We start from the raw sequence: 21,534 nt of genomic DNA on the forward strand, positions 1-21,534 counted from the left end.
TCCTAGCTCCCAGCAAGGCCCTGTGGCCACCTTGTTTTTCTAGAGAAAGTGGAGCCCTGGGAGGATCTCAAACCTGGACCTGGCAGCGTCCCCTTGGTTGCCCAGGTAGGGATGCCAGCCTCATCTTATGATGTGGGAGGTGCTAAGGAGAAGACAGAGGCTGGGTGGAAGACTTTCTATCAGCTCCAAATTTTGCTCATTGCCTGGGTGGCTGCTTTTTGAGCCTCAGTTTTCTCATCTGCAAAATGGGGCTAATTTTAACACGCACTTCATAGAGATGTCAGGATTCAATGCAGAGGGCTTTGCACAGGGGCTTTTCTGAGCAAACATTCAGTATATGTCAACTACTGTGGTGGTACATTAGCCACTACATGCCCCAGTTTCCCCCTGTGTAAATGGAGGTACAACATTGTGCGATGCTTGCTATGTGCAGAGGCATCACACTGATGAGTTAGTTATATTGATAGCAGAGAAGGCAAGCTTTATTATGAACATTTTCCAGAGAAGGAAGCTGAGACAGAGAGAGGCGAAGCCACTTGGCTAAGGTCACCTGGTGGCAGCACCCCCTTTATGGTCCATGAGGATTCAGTCATGCTAAGCACAGGGCCAGGCTGAACGAGCTCCGGGTGGGTGATGCAGATGGGGTTCAGAGACACCCTCTTCGACCTGAGGCCACACAGCCTGCCGGTGGCAGAGCACGGGACCAATCAGGGTCTTTTAGTTTCCAGGGGCCAGGTTTTTTTTTATCTCCCTGCTCCATTCTGTGCCCTGCGTACACTAATTGCTGAAAAAAACAACAACCCTGCTCCCTGACCAGAGCAGAGCCCAGCCAGATCTTTCTTTTCCCATCCTTTTGGCTGTTGTTTGTTGGTGAAGGAGGCAGGAGGGAGAGGCTGGGGAGGAAGAGGTTTCTGCTTTTCCTGCCTCCTTTCTCTTCCAGCACAGGTGTGGGCTGTGGGCCGAGCCACGCGTGCTCCTGGCCGCCTTGCCTCCAGCCCTCTGATGGGAGGGAAGGTGATCGGAGGTGGGAACTCCTGTTTCTTCAGCCCCTTCTGTTGGGGCTGGAGTCCTGAATGTCTGGCTGGGAGGCCTCAGGGACCGCCTGGATCAATGCCACTGTGAGCTGTGGCTGCAGCCTTTGTCCTCTCCATTACAGCCCCTCCCCACAGGTTGGAGGAGCCTGACCCCACGGAAATCTCACCGCAAGAGCACATTCTTCCTGGTGCCTCCGGAGCTCCCTCCAGCTGCCCCAAGCAGCCCCCACTCCTCCAGCCTTTGTCCGGAGGAGGAACCCTCAGGAGTTCTGAGCCCCTCAGAGGACAAAGGGCTCATTGAGGCGCCAAGGCCAGGCAGAGGGGGTGGGGGAGGGTGTAGGGCAGAGTGACTGACAATAGTTGACAAGGCTGGAGTGCCCAGGGGCCAGGTGCAAATCCTGCTCCTTAGGCACAAACCCTGCACAGCCCCAGGACCTTGCCTCTGGGAGCCCCGATTTACCCATCTGTGAGATGGGGTGAATAGTGAGACCACAATGGCTGCCTATTTCCTGTAACTGTTATATTCATAGTATGTGGGATTGAATACTATTAATATAGATCCCAAGGCTACCATTATGCATAGAAACCCTGGGGCTGACTGTATTTCCAAATCTGGAATTTGTGAGAATTTAGAAGAGTGGACAAGGTAGGGCTTCTACCAGGCACTTGGTGATACCTCTCAGGGACTATAATCATGTATTAGAAACCACTGAAATAGGTGGGATAAATAAAGACCTCCAGGCACACAAATTGGAGAAGAACTTTCTGTTTCTAGAGCCTTTTTGGATTTTAGAATTGCATATAACAAGTGTTATATCCTTTGTGTGTGGAATTTATTCATTCACTCATTCAGCAAATATTTACTGAGTATCTACTACATGCCAGACACTGCTTCAGGCTTAGAGAACCCTGTGGGGCTCACAGTGAGGTGTGTGGGATGATGTCTCTACCTGCGCCCACATGTACCCAAGGGTTTATGTTGCCATCAAACATTTGAGGGCTCAGTACAAAATTAGAACAGGGATCCCCTTGTTCAAAAAGCAAGAAGAAAACCACAAAAAAGACACAAAAATATAAAGCTTTTCTTTTTCCTTTGCAGTCTCTTCTTTATCTTGTATTTTTTTTTAAAATTGCTATTTAATGTGGCTCTAAGTAAAGAAAAATTAAAATTTCAAATTATTAGCTTGAATTTTACCACTCATCTGCATATTGTGCAATGACAGTTTTAAGTAAAAGTATCAGAGCATTTAATTTGTGGGCAGAATCATCAACATTACGCGGTTTGTGTTTGTAGTTCATATGTGCATGTCGTGTTAACCAGAACGTTAGAAACGCTGCTCATACAAACCCAAATGTGTTTGCATTTCACATCTTGACACACAGACGTCCTACCAACACTCGATCCTCTGCTTCCTGAAAGGAGGAAGATCTGTGGCTCGCTCTGTCTTTCCTTTCCTTCCATGTTGTCCTTTCAGCGTCAGTAAACACAAATCAGAAAGGATACCATAAGGAGTAAAATAGAAAGGATACCATAGGTTTTCGTGGTTGTCTGAATTTTTTAGAGTTTCTTCTTCCTGCATTCGAAGTAGGTTTGGGTGTAAAGGGGCTCCTCTCGGGGCCAACAGAACCCCCGCTTACTCTCGAAGCAAGCTGCTTACTTTGTGTTTGATTTGCAATTCACTGAACTTCCGTGCATAGTGGGAGCTCTGTGCTCCCGGGGCATTGAGAAAGCTACGTGGGGAGCGGGCAACAATAAATAGCAGTGGGCACGAATATTGCCTGTTATCTCATTTGCTCACATGCATGCTCCGTGGTCCATTGGGACTTCACTTACCAAACACTAGGTTAGAAGATAAAACTAGTAAGGATTTTAAGATGGGTGACAGCAAAACTTTAAACCTAGGGTGGAACCCTTGCGAGTGTTGGTTCCTGTGCACTGTGTAAGTCACATGTTCATGAAGCTGGCACCCACAGCATTATCATCGCCCTTACAAGGACTTTGCCACGCAAACTTGCTTTGGCATTTATAGTCTAAAGATGTGGAAACAAGGCTCAGAGAGGTTAAATAATTGGCCCATGGCCACACAGATGCAAAGTTCTGGAATTTAAATACTGGTGGTACTGCTTCCTTTTCAGATGGGGAAACTGAGGTGTCGAGAGGGGCTGGGTCCCTGATAAAGTCAGAGATGGCCAAACTAGGACCTCAGTTTCCCCATGATTGGATTAGAGGCCATAATATTTGTCTCATGGGGATGGAGTGCTGAATAGGAACAGAAGTGGGATTGTGTTTACAGAAGCCAATTATTTCTATCTGCCTCCTGCAGTTCAAGCACTTGCTCATTCATTCATTCAACAAATGTTCACTGACTGGTTACTATGTGCCAGTCAAGACAAACCTGATCGCAGTCTTTGAGGACTGGTGCACAAGCTCTCTATCCCAAGCCTAGATATACTGCCGAGAAACTTCCAGATCTTGAGACCAGAGGCCATGGCTCTGATCAGCCTTTGATAAGTGGCCAAAGGGTGGGACATATGTGACCGCATCTGACCAAGGTTGGTCATCGAAGAGAGGCTGTGAATTTGCTGAGAGTTTAGTAGCTAGAGAAAGGGCCTTCCAGGAAGAGGGCACAGCCTGGGCAAAGGCTTAGCAGTTAGAAAGGGTTTCACGGGAACACTGCCAAAGCCCAGGCAGTGTTGAGGATGAGAGGCAGAGGCAGAGGGGGGTTTGAGCCAGAGGCCCAAGAAGAGATACTCAGGGGTCATGTGATGCCAACTCCTGTCCCCACCTGTCAATTCTTGGGCCGGACCCCAGCCAAGATTTCTCCTTGGAACATGGCTTTTGGCACAAAGCTGAAGAAATCCTTGACAGCCCTGCCTCATGGCTCATGGCTTAAATATGTCAGGTTTTCTCTGTCTTTACCTCTTTTCTTTTTTTTCTCTTCTTCTTTCTTTCCTTCCTTCCTTCCTTCCTTCCTTCCTTCCTTCCTTCCTTCCTTCCTTCCTTCCTTCCTTCCTTCCTTCCTTCCTTCCTCTTCCTCCCTTCCTCCCTTCTTTCCTTTCCTCCTCTTCCCCCATCTCCTTCCCTCCCTACCTTCTTTCCTTCCTAGGCCTGGGATCTAGAAGATCCTCAACTGAGTTTTTGCATGAAAATATTAGTTGCTTTGTTTATTCAGCTGACAGTGTGTCCTACTATGTCAAATCTATGTGAATCTTCTCACCAGACTCACTCCCAAACCTATCCTCTTAGAGATGAGGACATTGAGCCCAGGGAGCTAAAGGGACTCCCCCAAGGTCATTGTGAATGGGAGAACTGGGTTTAAGCCCAGACCATTTGAAGCTCACCTGTGGGCCCTGAACTACCAGGCCATACTGCCACAGGCCTTCAGGCTCACATCTCCCTGCTCTTTCTGTCTCCATCACCTTTTGGGAACTCCTATTCATCCTTCAGAACCCTGATGAAATGGCCTTGTTTCTTCAAACTTCCAAGCAAACAACATTTCAGTTCTCCATACCACAAATATCTGAGAAACTCTATGTTCCGGGCATGGTGCAAGGTCTGGGAGAAACACTGATGAATAAACTAAATTGGTTCTGCCAATTATCAAGCAAACACAAACCAATGCACTATTACTAGTTGTGAAGGACACAACTAGTTACAAAGAACATGAAATGAATCTTCTAATACAGTATAGTGTGTTGGGATTACTATGTATCGGGTGAGCAAGCAGAGAAGTTCTTTTGAAGAGGTGAAATTTGAAAGTGACTTCCTTTGGCAAAGGAAGCAGCAAGTACAAAGGCCCTGCGACAGGAACAGCTTGATGTGTTCAAAGAACAACAAGAAGGCCCATATGACTAGAGAGGAAGGAAAAAAGAAAGGGTGGAGAGTTGTCTCTCTCTGCCTCCCTCCTGGGGCAGAGAAATCAGATCAAATCCTCATATGGCTGGTAGCTCAGTTGGTTAGAGTGCCGTCCTGATACACCAAGGTTGCAGGTTCGATTCCCCGGTCAGGGCACATGCAAGAATCAACCAATGAATGCATAAATAAGTGGAACAACAAATCGATGTTTCTCTCTCTCTCTCTCTCTCTCTCTAAGTCAATAAATAAATAAAGTGAGAAAGTCCTCATGGCTTCCCAGAATAAGGCCTGACACCCAGGAGGTGTGCTGAGGTAGTGTGAGGCAGTCCTGGGTCAGCAAGCAGGCAACCGGCAGCTCTGTCCTTTCTGTCCGCTCGTCTGCTCAGGACAGTGGCCGGGCCCTCATCACTGGCTGGCTTCTCTGGGATGCTCTTCCAACGGGCACAGTGAGCCCACGGGGGTAGGGAGGACATGCGGGATGCTGACGTAGCCCTCAAGGGGGCAGGGACAGCACTCTTTGGGAGTCAGGCACCATCTGCAGCTCATTTTCTTTTACCATGTGCATTTTCTTTGAAATCATTTTTAAATGTGTATTTTTAAAAAAAGGTTCTGGCCAAGTGCTGTGTCATGCAGGCTACAGCTTTAGAGGACTATTGGAGGAGCTGGTGGGCATCAGGTGTGGCCCCTCCAGGCTTCTAGCCACCCTGGGATCCCTTTCCAATCCCGCCTCCTGCCCCAGGCAACTGGACTCTTGGAACAGAATGGATAAGAGCCACAAGTTACGCATAGCTAGCGTTTGTGGCGGCCTCCCTTGTGTCAGACACTGTGTTCAGACAGCACCACGCAGTTTCCACAGGGACCCTGTGCGAGCAGGAGGCCGTTATCCCTCCTGAGGCTCAAAGCATGCTCATAGCAAGCAGAGTCGAAGCTTCCAGCAAAACTGCAGGGTAGCTCCTCATCTCACGTTAAGGGTGGGCAGCTCTGCCAGTTGGAATACGGGTCTGCCAGAGCAACAGGCTGCTGTCTCCCTGCTTTGGACAGGAAAGGTTCTCTGAGGTCCTTTCGTACAACCAACCATTGTATAGTTGAGGAAACGAAGTTCTTCAAATAGACGGGAAAGGGTGGGGTTGGGATTTGAACTAGGAATGCTGGCTTCAGAGGAGGGTAGATGATGTAACTTCAGCCATAAAAATGGCAGCCCCCTAAAAGTGTAGGGCTGGCTCTGTGTGTCTTAAATGGTGGCGTATAATTTTGGATTTCCTCTTGAGACAGCTATTTCCTTTCAATGCCTCTCGTGACACCAGAGAAAGACTCCTATTTGTGCTCATGTGTCTTCAGTACCTCTCTCCAGCGTTTGCTCAGCTCCCTTTTTACCAAAGACGCTCAGAGCCTTGTGCAGGATGCTGTCCATTAGAGCAGTGGTCCCCAACCCCCGGGGGGGACCATTTGGTACTGGTCCGCAGAGAAAGAATAAATAACTTACATTATTTCCGTTTTATTTATATTTAAGTCTGAATGATGTTTTATTTTAAAAAAATGACCAGATTCCCTCTGTTACATCCGTCTAAGACTCACTCTTGACGCTTGTCTTGGTCACGTGATACATTTATCTGTCCCACCCTAAAGGCCAGTCCGTGAAAATATTTTCTGAAATTAGACCAGTCCGTGGCCTAAAAAAGGTTGGGGACCACTGCATTAGAGTTTACTGGAAGTTCTGTCAAGAAGGAGCCGTTTGAGCTGAGCCCAGGAGGGGCACTGGGGGTTTGACAGGGAACGGGGAGGGGCGTTCCGGGTGGAGAGAACAGCAGGCACGCCATCCTGGAGGCATGGGGAAGTGTGAGTATTATTAGGGAGAGTGGGGAGCCATTTTATGTGACACAGACTGTACGGTGTCGGTGACAAAGTGGGAAGGGGCCTGAGGAGAAAGGACCCCGGTGCCATACGAAAGAACTTGGGATGTCTTCGGTCGGTGACGGGCATCGTGAAAGGGCTTTGAGCAGGAACAAGGTTTTGGAGGGAGTGAGACTAGAGACAGGCAAGTAGGTAAGAGGTTCCACCAGTGCTCCGGATTAAAGATGATGACATTGACTCAGGGGAGGACAGTGGCTGTTGGCATGAAGACTTCAGTGTTGGCCTAACAACCAGGCTTTGCCTCGTTGTGATGGTGATGATAATGGTGACGATGATGGTGGCAGTGGTGCTGGTGCTGTTGATGGAGTTGATGGTGTGATAATAGTAATGATATTGATAATGGTGATGACTATGGTGATGACGATGATGGTGGTGATAGTGGTAGTAACATCACAAATAATATTATCAACTAACATTTAGTTTTATATGCCTCATCTCATTATTATTATTAAAACTCTATCCCATGGAATTGACACCATTTGTATCACCATTTTTTTCAGACGGGGAAACTGAGGCTTACTCATGGCCATCCAGCTAGAGAACAGCAGAATAGGCATGGGAGCCAGGCTGGCCCGACTCCTGAGCACTGTGTGCTGGATTCCACGCCTCCTGCTTCCAGGAAGTAGAGGGAAGAGTCTGTCCCCCAGCCTCTGGTGGGCCCAGGACACTGAGATAGCAGGTTTCTCTGGTCCCTGGCCTATGTCCTGCGCTAACCTTATGGGTTTGGACTTTGAAGGCACTGGCTGCACCTTTGGCTGGGGACTTGTCATTCCCTTGGCCTTGATGGCTACACTCTGGTCCCCAGGGAAGGAGGAGAAGCATTTCCACAGCCCTCAGCCTTCTTGTGCCAAACCCTGGCTCATGTGAGATGAGCGTTGGAGGAATTTGGCCCATATGGATCCAATTTCTTTTGGAATATCCAGCAAAACAAAGGCAGGCTGCCTTGGCCAGACCTAAAAGATGTGGGCGATTGCTTCCGAGATGTTTGACAACTCCAAGACTCAGCAGAACAGACCGGCAGCTCTGGGCTGTGGCAACTGGTTCAGAAGTGAGTAACTGAATGCCACAGCTCATCCTGTGAGCATGGCAGGGACACATGGACAGGAACCAAGAGGCAAGGGAATTCGGCCAGGTTGGGCGAAGTGCTGAGCAGGGCTGCCTGGGGCAGGAGAAGTTCTTCCCTCCAGGAGACACAGTATGACATAGTGTCGGGAGTGATGTTTTGTTTTCCTGCTGTGTGACCTGGGTGAAGTCTCTTGACATTGCTTAGACCTAAGTGCCTCTGTCTGTCTCATGAGACAAGCAGACTTGGAGAACACTGAGTAGAGCCAAAGCAGACTTTTTGGTTTTATCTGCCTTCCCTTTCCTTACAGGAATTTGTTCTTCCTTTTCTCAACATAGTGCTTTTGATAGAGGGTGCCAATCATAATATCCCACCCTCTGACTGCAGTAATTGGTCTAAAGATGGGCATGTGACCTTCATTGAGCCAATCAGAGCCCTTCCCTGGGATTTCTGCCCTTTGGCTAGACATGAGGGCAGCTCCTTTCCCATAAGAGCCCTGAACTGTCTATAACTGTGTCCCTGTGGAGAGGCTGATCTGAGAGAAGGAATGTGGCTGGTAAAGAGAGAAGCAGACAAAGGTAAAGGAAATGTCCAGGGAAGGTTGGCATCCTGCAGGTCTGCCTCCCACATGTCTTCCTCACAGAATTTTTGGTGACAAGAGCTAAGAGCATCTCCTGTTTGGCTTAAGTTAATGAGTTGTGTTTCTGTCTCATACAACTAAAACAGTGTTGATAAATGCTGGCCTTTTCTGGCTTTCAAGGCGCCTCCACGGTTCATTACCTTCATTGCTCCTCAGATCTGCTCTCTGAGATGGGTATTAATATTCCTGTTTATAGGCATTAATAAACACAATCAATGCCTTTTCCTGAGAACTCTGTGCTGTGCCAGCCACTGAGCTAAGCAAGCCCCTTGTAGGAATTATTTTATTGTCTCCCACAGTGCCCTTGGAGGTAGTATTTATTAATATCTCTATTTTACAGATAGGGAAATGGAGGTGTATGTGTGAGTCACACAGATGGTCAATGGCAGAGGAAGAATTCAAACTAAGGTCAAGGTTTCAAACCCTTTGTTACTGGTCTGTGAGGCTGCTTTTGATAATGGTAAATGAAGATTTATTGAGCACCTACTATGTGGCAATCACTTTCAATACACTTCTTTTAGTTCTCATGATGGCCCCCATGAGCTAGAAACCATTTCTATCCCCATTTTTTCAGAGGAGGAAAGAGAGGCTCAGAGAGGTTGATGACTTACCAGATGCTACTTGGCTAGAAAATGGGAGAGCCAGGATGCTGTGCTAGTCCCAAACTGGTGCCCATACGTTCTATATTGCAGGGTTGGTGGTGTTAGCCTCATTGAGGAAGACCTCATTCCCTCCCCCTGCCTCTTCCCCTAGCTCTTCATTTTTACAATGTAGCTTTATAGCTGTTCCGTGGAGAAGTAGAGTCTATTTCCCATCCTCTGAAGCCAGGCTTGGCCATGTGTTTGTGTTAGACAACAGAATGTGGTGGAAATGGCACTATGTCAGGTCCAAGCTGGGCTTTAAAGCAGGTTTACAGGTTCTACTCTTTCTCGGACCCCTGCCTGGCTGCTATGAGAATAAGCTTGGGCCAGTCTGCTGGAGGACGGGAGGCATGTGGAATGGAACCAAGTTGACAAGGCCCAGCTGAAGATCAGCCAACACCCAGCTGAGCCCTAGACATGACCATGAACCCAGCCAAGGTGAGCAGAGCCACCTGACCAACCACTCTGGGTGTGGGAGCAATAATGCTTGGCATCGGATGCCATTGAGGTTATATCATTTTGTCACACAGGTTCATTGTGACACAGAGAACAGGCAGCAACATGGAGAGTGGGTGGGAAGGGAGAGTGTTCTCCTTGAACCATCTCTGGCATGCCTACTTTGCTAGATGCCATCACCAGGGACCAAGAGACTCCATTTTTGCCTACCCCCCATTCCCACCCTTTCAGCAGCTGCGAAGGTGTGACCTAGGTTTCTAGCGCTATGCTTAAGTGCCTGTAATTAATAGCAGGGCTGACTCGGAGGGGCTGTCCTTGCCTGCCTATGCCACCTGCCCACCCCACTCAAAGTGGAGTTTGCAGGAGTTGAGTAATTGTATTGTTTATTGCACTAAATGGAACATTAATCAAGCAGCTTGAAGGCGCTCACAGGCTGTTTCCATGGGCCATGCTCTCTGCTAAGCATCTTGATGGGAAGCAGGCACTTGCTAGACCTTCATGGTGGACACAGGGGACTCCAGCTTCAGCCTTCCAGGTGCCTCCAGCCTTCCTAATGTCTTTCTGGTCTGCCTGTGTAATTGGCCCCATTTTACAGATGTGGAAACTGAGTTCCAGAGAGGGCAAATCACTCTCTTAAGATCACCCAGCAAGGCAGAGAGAGGGAGAAGATTTAAGTCCAGGTGTACCCGTGCTCAGAGCCAGGCTATGAGGCCAAGGTCCCTGCAGGACCCCCCAAGTCACCAGCTGACCCCATGAAGGGTACAGTCACTTTTTTCTTGGCCACCTTGAGGCCAGCAGGAGAGAGAACAGAGCTGGTAGATGTCACTGATCACAGAGATGATCTTCCTAAAGCGGCAGAAAGCCTCCCCAGCACGGGCACCAGCAAACCTCCAAGAACTTTCTGCAACTGGGCTCAGGGTGGCGAGGAGGGGGCGACGTCGATGGGCACAGCCCTGGGAACTGTCGGTGACTTTCGCCTCACTGCTGTGGGTGAAGAGGCGGTGTCTCTCTTCCCTATACCTCGTGACAAGGTGGCTATTTTTAAGCTCCTCTTTTTATAGTTAAAATGTGTTCATGTCAAAGCCGCCACATAAGGAGCACCTATAGGCATCCTGGGAAGTGACGTTCAGGAAGACAGGCCTGGGAGAGGCCTCGGCTGACGTCAGAGCAGCCAAGCTGCAGCCTGAGCGGGGTTCCGATGAGTCATGCACTCTTCCTCACCTCTCACGTTCCTCTGTCCCTGGGAGTTGCCTTATTGGGAGTTTCCTGGTGACAAGGACAGTGGCCCCAGCCAGAACTGACCATCCACTCCATCTCCTAACTTGGAGTCCTAGGTGCTCTTTCCTCACCAAGCTGATGGTGCTGTCCTCTCCAGCCCAGGGTGACTGAACCCCCTCCAGTTCTACACTCTCCCCCTCAATCCATTGTCCATTCCTCGCCTGAGTGCTCCTTCTGCAAACCAAGTGTGATCACAGCCCTCCTCTGCTTCTTCCCTCTCTCTTCCCAGGAAGATTTTATGAGAAAAAAAGAATGTTTTTCAGCTAGAAAAAACTGTTTGAAAATCCTCAATTTTGAAGCTTGACTGCATGTTCTCAAAGCTTAGCCACTTAGCTCTGTGGCTTTGGGAAAATTACTTAACTGTCCTGAACCCCTCTTATTTTTCTAATCTTTAACATGGGAATACTAAGCATACTTACCTTGTTTTGAAGAATGTGACAACTTGTATCTTCCAAAGATGGTGACAGCAATATTTCCCACCCTGTACTCCCTTCTAGAACCTCACCTCTCTCACATCAAGAGGTGGAGTCTAAGCGCCCTCCTCTTGAACCTGGGTGGGTATTGGTGATTGCATTAATCAGAGGACACAGTGGAGGTGAGGCTACGATTTCCCAGGCTAGGTCATAAAATATGCCATGCACTTATGCCTGGTTCTTTTGGGGATGCCCACACTGGAACCCTGGCCACCATGCAGCAAGAAAGCCAGAGCAGCCAGCGGAGAGGAATGGAGACCCCCTCGTGAACAGCCCCAGATGAGTTCCCCACCCAGCACCAGGACCAGCCTGCCAGCTCTGTGTGGGAACTATTTTGGAAGTTGAACCTTCACTCCACGGTTGACTTGCTTCGCTGATGCCGTGTGGAACAGAGGTCAGCTGTCCTTGCTAAGTCTCAAAAAAAAAATGACAGAATCATAAGCAAACTAAATGATTGTTATTGCTTTAAGGCATTATTACATTTTGGGGTGATCTGTTATGTAGCAGTAGAGTACTGGAACACATTTTAGGTAAGATAAGTCACAGAGGGGGCTTAGCCCAAGACCATGAGCATTGGAAACACTTTTTGCACAGAAGAATTTGAGCATGGAGATGGTGCTGGGTCGGCTCAAGGTCACACAGCTCTTGGGCATGCTGTCCATCTACTTCTGCTTTTTCTCTTAGTGGAGATGGTGAGGACATGACTGTTGGGTTCTGAGCCCACTCTCTGGCTGGGGATTTAATGTCTCTCCCTCAAGACTTAATTTGTACCCTTGCTCAGAGCAGGGTTTACCAATTGGGTGTGGGTACCTCTAGACGGATTTTCTGCAAGCGTCTCCTTTCTGACTCTTCCCTCGCAGGCCCTCGATGGCTGCTCTGGAAGATGGGGCCAAGTGGTCCAGCTGAGCATTGGCAAGTGAAGGGCCCGGAGGCGAGGGGGGGCACCTCCTGGCACCAGCCCCTGCTTCCTGTCTGCCTGCGCTTGTACTCCCAAGCGTGAGTTGCTATGAGAAAGGATCTGGGTGACTCTTTCCTCTCAGCATTAATAATACTGTTAATTAAGCAGCCAAGAGAAGAACACGGCTGGCGCCAATGAGAGGACAATGGTCTGAAAAGGGAACAGAGAGACGCATCAACAGCTTCCCATGCAGGGCTTTCAAAAGAGCAGCTGTGGGGAGCAGGCGGGCGAGAACAGAAGGGACGTTGCCAGTGTGGTGAGCACGGCGAGGATGGGCAGGGAAGCGCTGCCATGAGCCCATGCCAGCCTCCCAGCTGTGCTCCTCCCTGGCACCCCCTGCCTGCCCAGCTGGACAAGGGCTTCTCTGGAGCTTCTGCAGGGCTGGGTGCAGCAGGCACCAGCTGGTCCACCTATTTTCCTCGCGAGACCTTCTTTTGCTCATCTACAAAATAGATAGGATGAACTAAATTCCATTTCTTCTTATGTGTCAGTTTTGATTGGAGGTGGCTGCCTCCAATGAGAATAGAGAAGCCAAATCAAACTTCCACTGAAAAGCATGCTGGAATTGATTAGTGATGTCTGCTATGGGCATGGGATTGGCAACTTATGACATGAACGCTACCCATGGATTGGATCTACAAGTCCCATTCATTCACCCAATACGTAGTTAAGAATACACCCACTAAGTGCAAGTCTTCTCATCTATAAATTCAGTGCCCAGAGGTAAGTACCTTCTTCTCCTCTGGGCTATGGAGATAAAGTGGGAAGACCTTTCTTTAAGTAGAAAGCGCTAAGAAAGAGGGGATGTGTTAAGAGAGATAATAGAAAGCTATGGTGTCCACATATCACTTTAAAGCAAGTGTTAGCAAATCACATCCCATGGGCCAATAAACAAAATCTGATTGGAGCATAGCCATGCCCATTCATTTATGCGTTGTCTGTGGCTGCTTTTGTGTGACCAGTGACAGAGAGACCTTATGGTCCCCCCAGGCCTAACGCATGTACTGGCTGGCCTTTCACGGAGAAATTTTTGCTGACCTCTGCTTTCTACTTGTCAAGGCACTGTCCCAGCCATCACCTCACCTGCTCCACATGCTGACCCTCTTGAGTTTGGCTGGGCAGGTACAGTCAAAAGCCACGCAATTATGGGGAGACATGCTGAGAAATGTGTCGTAGGTAATTCTGTCACTGTGTGACCATCCTAGAGTGAGTGCACTTACACAGACCTAGATGGTTTAGCCTATGACACGCTGAGGCTGTATGGGATAGCCTATTGCTTCTAGGCTATAAGCCTGCATAACATGTAATTATATCAAATACAGTAGACAATTATAACACAATGGTATCTGTGTATCTCAACATAGCTAAACATAGAAAAGGTACAGTGACAATACAGATAAGAGATAAAATACAGCGCACCTGTATTGGGCATCTACCATGAATGGAGCTTGTAGGATCGGGAGTTGCTCTGGGTGAGTGGTGAATGAATGTGAAGGCCTAGGGCAGTGGTCGGCAAACTCATTAGTCAACAGAGCCAAATATCAACAGTACAACGGTTGAAATTTCTTTTGAGAGCCAAATTTTTTAAACTTAAACTATATGGGTAGGTACATTCCTTATAGAGGTAACGCCCACACGTGGTATTTTGTGGAAGAGCCACACTCAAGGGGCCAAAGAGCCGCATGTGGCTTGCGAGCCGCACTTTGCCAACCACTGGCTAGGGCATTGCTGCACACTGCTCTAGACTTTATAAACACTGTACACTTAGGCTACACTAAATTTATAAAACAACTCAAGACTAAATCGAGCTTAAAAGAAAATGATGCAATTAGACACGGTAAACATGAGAGGTTATGAGGCTTCTGGTGGTGTAACATGGCATACAGTTTTACAGCAAACTTTTTTCACAAGTAGAAAGAGTACATTCTAAAATGATAAAAAGCATAGTATAGTAAATACATAAACCAGTAACACAGGCATTTATTGTTGCTATCAAGCATTATGTACCGTACATAATTGGAGGTGCTGTATGTTTATACGACTGGCCGTGCAGTAGGTTTGTTTACACCAGTGTCACCACAAACACGTAAGCAGTACATTGCACTACGATGTCATGATGGCTGAAATGCTACTACGTGGTTGGAATTTTTTAGCTATAATTCTAGGAGCCTGTCGTATACGTGGTTCATCATTGACCAGAATGTCGTTACATGGCTCTTGATTGTATGTAGTATTAAGCCCTGTTTTCAGAGGAGCAAACTACAGCCTGGCCACAGGAGTCAAGGCTTGAACTCGAGATTCTTTCCCTGGGTCTCCTTGCCTCTGATCTAATTCCAAAGGCTGCTGGTTCTGAAATCTCTCACCCCAGTCCCGGGCCCAGTGTTATGCACGTGTGTGAGTGCCCCTAACAGCCTCTAGGATTTCTCCTTTCTCCTGACTCCTGGCTAGACAGATTTTTCTTAAACTCAAATCTAATTAAGCCATTCCCTTGCTTAAAGCCCTCCCATGGCCCCCCAGTGCCCCAATCCAAAGCCTGAACTCCTTAGTGTGGTCTGTTCAGGTCACTGCTGCACGTGGAACCTTCCTATCCGCCCCCCCTTTCTCTGGGGCACTTCAATTCTTTTCAGTTCTTTGCTCCTTCTGCCTGGCGCTTCCCACTACCCACCCACATGCAAAATTTCTCCTCATCCGTTAAGGCTCAACTCAACTCGATCTACAGACAACCCTAAAGAAACCTTCTCTGTTCCTGCCACGTCCAGCCAGGCCAGCCCCTCCCTTCACCCTAGAAGCCTTCTTCCCACCCCTCTTCCCTCTGGGTCGGAGTTGCCTGTGTGTCTTTTCTCTTATGCTCAACATCGAGTGAAGGCAGGGCCCATGTGTTACTCACCACTCTACCCCGAGCACAGGTGTTCTTTAAGTGCACTCACAGCCTGGCTACCTTTGCTGATTGGGGCTTTCCCTCAGCTCTCAAACCCCAGCCCCCACTTTTGGCCTCACGGAGAGGGGCCCAGCACCTGAATGTCTCTGGATCTCCCTACACCCCTTCTCCCTGTGGCTGTCCCAGGAACTGAATGGTTGATAGCTATGAACTTGCCAGGCCAAGATCATGGCATCCATGGGCCTGCTCTCTGGGTCTGAGTGTTCAGCTCTGAATGTTTTGAGCCTGCTGTTGCTATATCCTGAGGTCTGGCAGGTGGATCTGTGCGATGTCTTGTTCAGTGGGAAGTCCCCAGAGCCAACCCCTATCTCCCACCTCTAGCGCTCAAAGCTCAGTCACCTCCCTTTGCCACCCCCCGGAGCCTTGATGCGGAAGTGACTCCATAATTGGCAGCTCTGGGTGGATCGATCAGCCTCTGTGTACACTGACCATGGGAAACATAATTAACAGTGTTTGGAATCTGTTAATTGCACTAGGTAGGAATTCCAAACAACCTAATTTGAAAAGTCACTTTTGAGTGCGTCCTCACATAGGATTGCACACGGGAGACTGAAAATAGCTGTGGAGGGTGATTTATTCAGAGTGGGACCTGGCAAACCCAGTTCCAGGTCCTTGTCTGGCAGACAGAAGTTCTGTTCGTTGTCCTGGGAGGGAGTTGAGCTCATCAAAGCAGCAGGAGGAGAGATTGTTCTCCTCCAGGAAGTCTTCCTGGATTGCCACAGCCCCCTCCAGCAACCTTTGGAATCTTCCCATATCCCAGTACAGTTCGTGGCATCTTGCCTTGGTGGTTTGGTTTATGTCGATCTGAGCAGCCTCTCTTGGGATAGAAGCCCTTGTCCACATCACCCTTTTAAGGAGCCTGTTGCTTATTGTTATCATTATTGCTGTTACTATTATTTACCTCTGTCCTCAATCTAGGCAAGGCCTCAGGGCAATGGGTTTTGTGTGTTTACCCTCTTTGCGAAATAGGATCTTCTTGGTTCTAACTCTTCCAAAGCTCAGGTCTTAATGGCACTAAGAAAGGTTATCACTGAAAATGTTTTGAGCTTCTTAACCTCTCACATACAAAACTCTAAATTAAAAAAAAAAAGAAGAAATAAAAAACCCAAGAAGTTTTGGAGTTGCCTTGTGCATTTGTGTGAATCTTAGAGCCCTTTCTTATTCCTGCCCCATCTTGTCCTAGAGCTCGAATTGCCGAGAAGCCACTAAACACCTTGCCTCGAGGCTTAATTATTGCTCCCTTCCCACGCACCCTCAGGCTGAAAGATCAGGGAGGCATCCTGAATGAGGAGACCTTTGGCAGAATGGGTTTAGCAGGATGAATAGGAGTTTGAAAGATGGAGAAAGGATTTGGAAAGGGGCCTCTCCAGCGGAAGGAACAGTACCTACAAAGGTAAGGAGGTATGAGGTAGCGGGAATGCTCTGGGGAAGGTGAAAATGGTATTAGAGATGCAGCTGGATACAAGAGCAGACCAGAACTTGAGAGTCCGGAAGTTTGGTCTTTAGTGTGTGAGGGCACTAGGGAGCCAAGGCAGGGCTTATGCAAAGGGTACGATCAGATTTGCATATTACAAAGATTCCTGTGGTTGCGAGGGAGATGAGTGGGTCTGGAGGGAGTGAGACTGGAGTCTAACAAAAAGTTTGGCAGGGAAGCTGCCTCTGGGGTCCCGGGGAGAGGTGAGCATGGCCTGGCTGGGGTCCTGGCAGAGCATGGGAGGGTTCCAGTTGTATTTAGGAGCCTTGATGCCCATTGGACCCTTGATGCCGTTGGGGCCCACCATACACTCTACACCTTTGCCTACTTTGAGCCATCGATTTATGCCTCCAGGCTTTACTCCTGCTGTTCCCTTTCCAGAAATGCCCTTCCTCACTTTCTCTGCCAAGGAGATTCCTACTCATTTCTTGAGCTCCAAGCAAGTATCTTTTTCTAGGAAGTTTCCTTGGTCTGCCTTCTCCCACTGGCCAAGTGGACTACCCTCCACCCCCAACTGGGTCATTGCGCACATTCCTCTGTTAGTGCTTCAATCAGACCACATTGTGACCCAGAGCTGAGACCAAGGACTCCTCCTTCCCCATCTCCACTTCCATTTCCACACACGGCACCTGATACGAATCTCGTACTGGATTGTGGGCTAACCCAGTAAACTTTGCTGAATGAATGCATGCATGAGAAGAGCCCCAAACTGTCTTTCTCAGCTTCCTGAAATTCCTCCATCTAGTATGCATTTGGGACTGGGGCACAGGTGTGCCCAGGTACGTGTATGAGTGCGTACATGTGTGTGGGCAGCCTGGAGTGCGTGTTTCTGTGCTAGTGTGAAATGGGGGATGGGGTGGGTGTGCCCCCAGGTGGGGAGCAGAGCGTGGTGTGTCTCTGTGGGGATGGGAGAGTGCACACATGTGTGGCTGAGAGTGTGATGGGCTGTGAATGTGTGTGTAGGCTGGGTGGGGGCATGGGGAGGTCTGGATTCACGGATGTGATGGGCTCGCATGGGTTCTGCTCTGACCTGTCATTTTTGCCAACGCTTCTCAAACATGACATCCTGGGCCAGGGTGCTGTTAACCTGTGGGTGTGCTTTTAGTGTGGGGACCTGGGGTTCTGAATTTCTAACTGTCACCTAGGTGCTGGTGCTCCTCGTATCACACTTGGTGTCACCGGGCTGCTGGCACCCAGGATGAGCAGTTGAGCCAGCCAGCCAGCCCTGGGATGAAAACTAAGAACTCTGTTCCCAGCTCTGGAGGCTGTGGCAGTCCTGGGGGCTCTTCGGCTCTCATGGGAGCCCTCATTCTCTGCCACCTCGGTTTTACAGGCTCTGTGATGGTGGCTCTGGCATCAAGGGGCATCAGTGGGTGGATTTAATGTGTCCGAGCAATTCTCACAGCTAGGTGCCAGCAGCCATAATTCACCTGCTAAATTATGGCCATAAATTTCCTCAAAGAGATGGGTCCCCAGGCAGGTGGGTGGGTTGATGCTGGTATCATCGAGCAGAGTTCAGTCTTTTATTTTAATTAAACAGGAGCATGGGCCTGTGCAGAACCAGGGTAGCCCTGAGAGCTGGGTCCCACTGCCCCTGTGCTTACTGTGCCTGGGGTGAGGGCAGTGGGCCTGGCAACCTGTGAGGGCATGGGCAGGAGAGGTGCGCTCTGGTGTGCGCGTGTGTGTGGAGTCGAGAGAACCAGAAGGCTGTGTTCTCAGCATCAGTCCTGGTCCTACCTGAGGTGGGTCGAATGGTGGTTCCCACAAAAGATGTTCCAAAACCTGTGAACGTGATTATTTGGAAAAAAGTCTTTGCAATTAAAATAAAGTGAAGAATCTCAAGATGGGATCAATTTGGAATAGAGTGGATGCTCAATCCGATGACAACTGTCCTTAGAAGGAGAGATGACATAGAGGGAGACCCCATGAAGACAGAAGCAGAGATTGGAGCGATGCCGCCACAAGTCACAGAACGCCTGGAGCCACTGGAAGCTAAGAGACAAGAAACAGTTACTCACAGATCCTTTGTCCCCGCCGACACCTTGCTTCTAGACTTCTGGCTTCTGGACCCATGAGAGAGTGAGTTTCTGTTGTTTTAAGTCAGCAAGTTAGTGGTAGTTGGTTATAGCAGTCATAGGAGACGCATACCCTGCTATATGACTTTGGGCAAGTCCCGCAGCCTCTCTGAACCTTGGTTTCCTCTTCTGATAGATGGGCTTTGTGTCATGTCCCCCTTTAAGGACACACATAGGGCACAGTTCCATGATGCCTGTAAGATGCCAATTACAGCCTGTGATCAGCAGCTAGGATGCTTACAGGACATGGCCGTTGGCAAGGTTGCATTAACTGAGGATGCATTACCTGAGAAAAGCTTGGAAAAAGCTTTTGCAAATTGTGAAGTGAGGGGTTGTTGCAAATGGCCGCAGAGCTGGTAGCCCCCATGTGCCCCAAGAGAGGCTCTCAGCCGGGGCCTTCCCCACATCTACCATTCTTGTTCCACTTTGCAAGTTTCCCAATTTCACTTTCAGCAACACTCACATTTATTCAAAGCTTTTCTTTATTTCAGCTCATTCTTTTGAGTTAGAGGAGTATATTTGAAGAGGATATTTTATACTGCTATAGTAAATGGAAAGTGTGTTTCACTTGCCTTAAACCCAAATGCAGTGAAAACAGGGCAGAGTGGTAGTGTGAAAGTCCAGGCAGGTGCTGCTCGGAGCCTGTTAGAAAGGGAGATTGCCAAAGGGGAGGCGTCAGGCACATCTATATCAAACCGAGACTTCCTTCTAGTCAGTGATCAGCAAAGTGATCAGAAAGAAGACAATGCTTTCATTAGATCATTCTTAAAGCTGAGTCCATGAGTCCTCCTAAAATTATTTCTCAGGGCACATCCCCCTCACCGTGGGAAACCATGCTAGTTTTGTACTAGATTCTCTTGCTGCTACTTCAAAGAGGTCTTCAGGCAATACATTGCTGTATCCCAAATAGGCGAGACTAATGGTGGGATTTTAGGCACTGGATGGCAGACAAGTCACTGCTCACATGTAATAGCTTTGGAAGGGGTCAACCCTGATGAATACCCTTCCACAGTGGGGACACACGGTGTTTAGGGCTGAGCCCAGTGCCCTCATATCTTGGAGCTTTAGTTTGTCTACCTGTTAAATGGTCACATCATCCATCCTTGTAGATTATTGAGAAGCTCAGTTGTGTGAATGGGCGGTGCCTCCTGAGGCACATAGAGCAGGCATGGGCAGGGTACCTGCTGTCAGGATGGCCCATGGAGTTCAAGGCCGTTATTATGAGGGGCAGGGGCCTGGACTTGGGGCCGGGCAGCTGGCGTCAGCAATTGTGGCTTAATGATGAACAGTGTTGGTTTGGTAGATTTGTAAGTTCCTGAGGTTGGCACAGAAGTATGAAGCCCCTGCCTGTCCAGGTGGGTTCAAGAGGGCTGGGTCCTTAGATGTGGCCAGCAATTAGAGCCAAAACGTCCCTGGTGGTTTGTGTGGCTGCAGAAGAAGGAGCACTGGGTCGGGGTGGGGTAAGCATCCCAGTGTTTTATCTCTGTTCCAGACTCCCTGGGGACTTGGACTCCTTATTTCTCCTCTTGGGCCTTGCTTTGCTCATCTCTGAAATGGGGAAAATGAGCCATCAGTTGTCCCGATTCTCACTCAGTCACTCATTCAGGCAACTGACTGGGCCCCTCCTCTGTGCAGAGCCGGGTGTTGGACAGCAGGAGAATAATAACCCTGCATCCAGATCACCCCTTTAGGTGACATGAGTGAGAGATGCCAGGAGCCCTGAGGCAGAGCATGAGGAGGTGACCCGGTCTCACAGCCAGGATGGTGTGGGGGGAGCATGGGGGTTCTAAGAGATTCTGGGCCTGGAGTCTGGGAATCCCGGCAGGTCAGGGTCTGTGCCGATCTGAGGTCAGGCTTAGGCGCACTTCTAAACCTCCCTACACAGGGAGAGGGAGAGGCGCAAAGGATCCTGGGGGTGAGACTGAACTTGATCCGATTCCAGCTGCTTCCCACGTACCGCTCCATGGGCTTCTCGTTCTGTCATACAGACAATGGCTGTTTTCTCCACTGTCTGTGAAACGTGAAGAGCCCTGTCTCATGTTACTGATCTGAAACGCAGTGGGCTGGCCGCGCACCTGGGCTTCCAGGTGGGACCACCAGCCCCCACCCGAGGCCGACCCAGGCGCCACCCCAGCTGCTGAATGGGAGCCTCTTGGGCGGTGTGCAGGGGTGTGGCGTTCGCCCCCAGAGACTCTCCAAGAAAGACGTGGTTCTTGAAGTCCTCTTTCAACCCCCCCTGCCCGGAGGAGACAGTCTTCACTCTGGCCCTGCTGGCCTCTCTCTACGGCAAAGAGAGGGAGGAGGCAGACCTCAGGTTCAGGGCTTCGGGCAAACAGGAGTCCTGCTGTCTGGGATTTAGTGACAACCTCTTTTTATTTTTATTTTTTTCCCTTATATTTTTATTTCCTTTTTTCAGGGGTTATTATATCCCTTTTCCAGTTTTGTGTAATGATGATATAAAGCTTCCTTTCAAATTAAATTTATGTAAGTAAATCAATTAGAAGCAAACATAACATGCTGACCCTGTTCCTTCAGGTGCCACGTGGGTGAGGCAGGACTCGGAAGATGGGAATGGAGTTTGGGAACCACTGTCTTGGGTGGTGGGAGCCACTGCAGGCCTGTGAGCAGGGGAGGGACTGCCATGACTGTCCCCTTCAGGTACCTCCAGGGGGATAGCCATGAGAGTCAGGCCCAGGCCTGTCCTGAATCCACAAGGCCCCAGGCCTCGAACTTCCAT

The sequence above is a fragment of the Saccopteryx leptura genome, chromosome 2 (genome assembly GCF_036850995.1).
Source record: "Saccopteryx leptura isolate mSacLep1 chromosome 2, mSacLep1_pri_phased_curated, whole genome shotgun sequence".
NCBI lineage: Eukaryota > Metazoa > Chordata > Mammalia > Chiroptera > Emballonuridae > Saccopteryx > Saccopteryx leptura.